General features: G+C 45.4%; 1 long non-coding RNA gene across 1 annotated transcript; it reads left to right on the top strand.

Annotated features, from left to right (window-relative positions):
• Window positions 1–3,915: 3,915 nt before the first annotated feature.
• LOC115177938 (uncharacterized) lies at window positions 3,916–4,492 on the top strand. The gene is made up of 2 exons (XR_003872526.1): window positions 3,916–4,184; window positions 4,419–4,492. It is a non-coding gene; the product is annotated as an uncharacterized LOC115177938 (long non-coding RNA).
• The last annotated feature ends 1,326 nt before the right edge of the window (window positions 4,493–5,818 follow it).

The following is a 5,818-nucleotide window of genomic DNA, read 5'->3' as shown; positions in this document are numbered from 1 at the left end:
TTAACTCAGCGACATTTGTGGGTTTTCAAGTATGAACTGCTCATTTCACTTCCTGCCACAACATCTCAATTGGGATCAAATCAAATCAAATGTTATTGTGCTGAATGTGCCGAATACAACAGGTGTAGACCTTACCATGAAATGCTTTCTTACAAGCCCTTAACCAACAATGCAATTTTAAGAAAATAAGAATAAGAAAAAGAAAATATTTACTAAATAATTTAAAGTAAAAAAAATTACACAATAAAATAACTATAACGAGGCTATATACAGGGGGTACCGGTACCGAGTCAATGTGCGGGGGTACAGGTTAGTCACGGTAATATGTACATGTAAGTAGGTGTAAAGTGACTATGCATAGATAATACAACAGCGAGTAGCAGCAGTGTAAAAAAAAGGGGGGGGGGGGGGTCAATGCAAATAGTCCAGGTAGCCATTTGATTAATTTTTCAGCAGTCTAATGGCTTGGGAGTTGAAGCTGTTAAGGAGCCTTTTGAAACTAGACTTGGCGCACCGGTATAGAGATCCTGGTATGCAGTACCCTCTGTAGCGCCTTACAGTCTTGCTCATGTTGAGGGAGAGGTTGTTATTCTGGCATCACACTGCCAGGTCTCTGACCTCCTCCCTATAGGCTGTCTCATTGTTGTCGGTGATCAGGCCTACCACTGTTGTGTCGTCAGCAAACTTAATTATGGTTTTGGTGTCATGCTTGGCCACACAGTCGTGGGTGAACAGGGAGTACAGGAGGGGTCTAAGCCCCCGTGTTGAGGATCAGCTTGGCAGACGTATTATTGCCTTCCCTTACCACCTGGGGTCGGCCCATCAAGAAGTCCAGGATCCAGTTGCAGAGGGAGGTGTTTAGTCCCAGGGTTCTTAGCTTAGTGATTTGCTTTGTGGGCACTATGGTGTTGAACGCTAAGCTATAGTCAATGAAAAGCATTCTCACATAGGTGTTCCTTTTGTCCAGGTGGGAAAGAGCAGTGTGGAGTGCAATTGGGATTGCATCATCTGTGGATCTGCTGGGGCAAACTGTGAATTAGAGTGGGTCTAGGGTTTCTGGGATGATGATATTGATGTGAGCCATGACCAGCCTTTCAAAGCACTTCATGGCTACAGATGTGAGTGCTACGGGTCGGTAGTCATTTAGGCAGGTAACCTTGGCGTTCTTGGGCACAGGTGACTATGGTGGTCTGCTTGAAACATGTAGGTATTACAGACTCAGTCAGGGAGAGGTTAAAAATGTTGGTCCGCGCCTGCTCTGTGTACACGTCCTGGTAATTCATCTGGCCAAGCGGCTTTGTGAATATTGACCTGTTTAAAGGTCTTACTCACATCGACTATGGAAAGCATGATCACACAATCGTCTGGAACAGCTGGTGCTCTCATGCATGCTTCAGTGTTGTTTGCGTCGAAGTGAGCATAAAAGGCATTTAGCCCTTCTGGGAGACTCACGTCACTGGGCAGCTCGTAGCTGGGTTTCCCTTTGTAGTCCGTAATAGTTTGCAAGCCCTGCCACATCCGACGACGGTCAGAGCCGGTGTAGTAGGTTTCAATTTTAGTCCTGTATTGACGCTTTGCCTTTTTGATGGCTTGTCCGAGGGCATAGTGGGATTTCTTATTAGTGTCCCACTCCATGCTTGAAAGCGGCAGCTCTAGTCTTTAGCTCGGTGCAGATGTTGCCTGTAATCCATAGCTTCTGGTTGGGATATGTACCCACGGTCACTGTGGGGACAATGTCATCGATGCACTTATTGATGAAGAGGTTGACTGAGGTGGTATACTCCTCAATGCCATTGGATGAATCCTGGAACATATTCCAGTCTGTGCTAGCAAAGCAGTCCTGTAGCTTAGCATCTGCGTCATCTGACCACTTCCGTATTGAGCGAGTCACTGGTACGTCCTGCTTTAGTTTTTGCTAGTAAGCAGGAATAAGGAGGATAGAATTATGGTCAGATTTGCAGGGAGAGATTTGTGCGCATCTCTGTGTGTGGAGTAAAGGTGGTCTAGAGTTTTTTTCCCTCTGGTTGCACATGTGACATGCTGGTAGAAATGTGGTAAAACAGATTTAAGTTTTTCTGCATTAAAGTCCCCGGGCACTAGGAGCGCCGCTTCTGCTTTCTTGTTTGCTTATGGCCTTATACAGCTTGTTGAGTGCAGTCCTAGTGCCAGCATCAGTTTGTGGTGGTAAATAGACAGCTCCAAAAAATATAGATGAAAACTCTCTAGGTAGATAGTGTGGTCTACAGCTTATTATGAGGTACTCTACCTCAGGTGAGCAAAATCTTGAGACGTCCTTAATATTAGAGATTGCGCACCAGCTGTTATTGACAAATAGATACAGACCACCACCCCTTTTCTTACCGGAGGTAGCTGTTCTGTCTTGCCGATGCACGGAAAACCCAGCCAGGTCCTGAGGCAGCAAAGCATCCCCAAACCATTACATTACCACCACCATGCTTGACCGTTGGTATGAGGTTCTTACTGTGGAATATAGTGTTTGGTTTTTGTCAGACATAATGGGACCCATCTCGTCCAAAAAGTTGACTCAAGTAAACACTGCATTCCTCAGTAAGAACCTTATACCAACGAACAAGCATGGTGGTGGCAGTGTGCTGGTTTGGGGATACTTTGCTGCCTCATGACCTGGATGACTTGCCTTAATAGAAGGAATCATGAATTCTGCTCTGTCAAAATCAGAGAATTCTACAGGAGAATGTCAGGCCATCTGTCGGTGAGCTGAAGCTAAAGCGCAGCTGAGTCATGAAGCAAGACAATTATCCAAAACACACAATCAAGTCCACATGAAAATGGCTAAAAAGCAACACATTTGATGTTTTGGAATGGCCTATTACAGACCTAATCCCAATTGAGATGTTGTGGCAGGACTTGAAATGAGCAGTACATGCTTGAAATCCCACCAATGTCGCTGAGTTAAAGCAGTTCTGCATGGAAGAGTGGGCCAAAATGCCTCCAAAGCGATGTGATCAACAACTACATGAAGTGTTTGGTTGGAGTCATTACAGCCAAAGGTGGCACAACCAGTTATTGAGAGTAAGGGGGCAATTACTTTTTCACACCGGGGCATTGGGTGTTGCATACCTTTGTTTATTAAATAAATTAAATAAGTATGTAATGGTTGTGTTATTTGTTCACTCAGGTTCCCTGTATTAGATATTAGGTTTTGGTTGAAGATCTGATAACATTCAGTATCGAAAATACACAAAAGTAGAGAAAATTAGAAAGGGGGCAAACACTTTTTCACAGCACTGTAAGTGTCAATATGACAGCAGTCAAAAATAGTCCCTTATTGTCAGTTATTGGACACATTATTCATGGCCTCACTTGTGCTTTCAGTATGGTGTGCGTCTTCACGCAATGGCACCAGTTGGATCTCATTTAGCTGTTATCCCATGTCCTAACCGTTGAGACAAATCTTCGTCACATTCACTTGCTTGCAACACTTCCCACAAACACAGTGCTTGCAGGTGACACAGGGGTGTTCCGAGTGCCTCTGCCCACCACAATAAAATGGCCCGCCCTGTTCGTCGTTCGTAATTGGTGATTACATGATAATGCATCGTTTGCTTCCCCTCGCTCATCAACTCACCCATTCTCCCCCCATCATACTTCACTGATTTTATCTGTTGTTATATGTGTGAAATTTGTTCTGATATAGTTTAGGTTCAGTTTCGAGGCAATTATCAGAGTGATTATCAACTGGGCAGGGCACCTTCAACTGTCGGGTGTAGGAGGGGCAGCGGGGAAAACCATTCAAAAAATGTCATACCCTAAAACTGGTTATAACACCAGTTCTGTTTGTGATGTTAAGATTCTAACAACGACAGTATATAGACTTATTTAGGAAAACCCAAGGATGGGAGGGACATGTAAATGAGTTCTGCATCCACATGACGCTCTGTGCACTTCTAGTGTTAAAGCTGAGGAGAGAGGGACAACTAAAAAACGATTAGGCCACATCATAATCTGCTTCGACATGGTTTTGTGAAAGAGCCTCCGGGTTTAGGAGTCAATGTTGTTCTGAAAAACAATTACACCTAGGAGTGGCATACTTTCCTGACATCACCTTTCTCCTGAACAAGGATGGGGACATACTTTACACACGTCCAAACAAGTCAAGTCAAAGGCTCCATAGACAGCAGGAGGAGCTGCCAGAAATGCAAGAGGTAGGGAGTGGAGTCTATGTGCACTGGCATTATCTGGTTTAGCCTACCATCTGCCCATCACAACTGATTTAGGATTGACCGTTCCTTCCTAAATTATAATTGATAAATTCAACTTGGTCAGTTGGTTAAAGCTAGAATCCTTAGTTGCTACCTCCATTTTTTGTACTTAACAATGAATTATATGTACCCATTGATTCTTGAAGAATATGAATTATAAATGCTGTGCATTTATAGGTCGCAATTCAACGACTCAAACACGAGACATATGTGGCAGGGTCTACAGTCAATCACGGATTACAAAAAAAAAACCAGCCCCGTCGCGGACATCAACGTCCTGCTCCCAGACAAACTAAACAACTTCTTTGCTCGCTTTGAGGACAATACAGTGCAACTGACACGGCCCGTTACCAAAGCCTGTGGGCTCTCCTTCTCCGTGGTAAACGCGAGTAAAACATTTAAACGTGTTAACCCTTGCAAGGCTGCCAGCCCAAACGGCATCTCTAGCCAGGTCCACAGAGCATGCGCAGACCAGCTGGCTGGTATGTTTACGGACATATTCAATCAATCCATATCCCAGTCTGCTGTCCCCCCATGCTTCAAGATGGCCACCATTGTTCCTGTTCCCAAGAAAGCTAAGGTAACTGAACTAAATGACTATCGCCCCGTTGCACTCACTTCTGTCATCATGAAGTGCTTTGAGACTAGTCAAGGATCATAGCACCTCCACCCTACCTGATACCTTAGACCCACTCCAATTTGCTTACTGCAAATAGGTCCACTGACGATGCAATCACCATCACACTGCACACTGCCCTATCCTATCTAGACAAGAGGAATACCTATGTAAGAATGCTGTTCATTGACTACAGCTCAGCATTTAACACCATAGAACCCTCCAAACTCGTCATTAAGCTCGAGACGATGGGTCTCAACTCCGCCCTGTGCAATTGGATCCTGGACTTTCTGATGGGCTGCCCCCAGGTGGTGAAGGTAGGAAACAACATCTCCACCCCGCTGATGCTCAACACTGGGTCCCCACAAGGGTGCGTTCTCAGCCCTCTCCTGTACTCCCTGTTCATCCATGACGGTGTGGCCATGCACGCTTCCAACTCAATCATCAAGTTTGCAGATGACACTACAGTGGTAGACTTGATTACCAACAATGACAAGATGGCCTACAGGGAGGAGGTGAGGGCCCTCAGAGTGTGGTGTCAGGAAAATAACCTCTCACTCAACGTCAACAAAACAAAGGAGATGATTGTGGACTTCAGGAAACAGCAGAGGGAGCAGCCCCCTATCCACATCGACGGGACAGTAGTGGAGAAGGTGGAAAGTTTGAAGTTCCTCGGCGTACACCTCACGGACAAACTGAAATGGTCCACCCACACAGACAGCGTGGTGAAGAAGGCGCAAAAGCACCTCTTCAACCTCATGAGGCTGAAGAAATTTAGCTTGTCCCCTAAAACACTCACAAACATTTACAGATGCACAATCGAGAGCATCCTGTCGGGCTGTATCACCACCTGGTACAGAAACTGCACCGCCCTTAACCGCAAGGCTCTCCAGAGGGTAGTGAGGTCTGCACAACGCATCACTGGGGGCAAACTACCTGCCCTCCAGGACACCTACAGCAC

The sequence above is a fragment of the Salmo trutta genome, chromosome 38, assembly GCF_901001165.1.
Source record: "Salmo trutta chromosome 38, fSalTru1.1, whole genome shotgun sequence".
NCBI lineage: Eukaryota > Metazoa > Chordata > Actinopteri > Salmoniformes > Salmonidae > Salmo > Salmo trutta.
The sequence above is the reverse complement of the archived record's forward strand: the minus strand, read 5'-3'. Positions and strand labels throughout refer to the sequence as shown.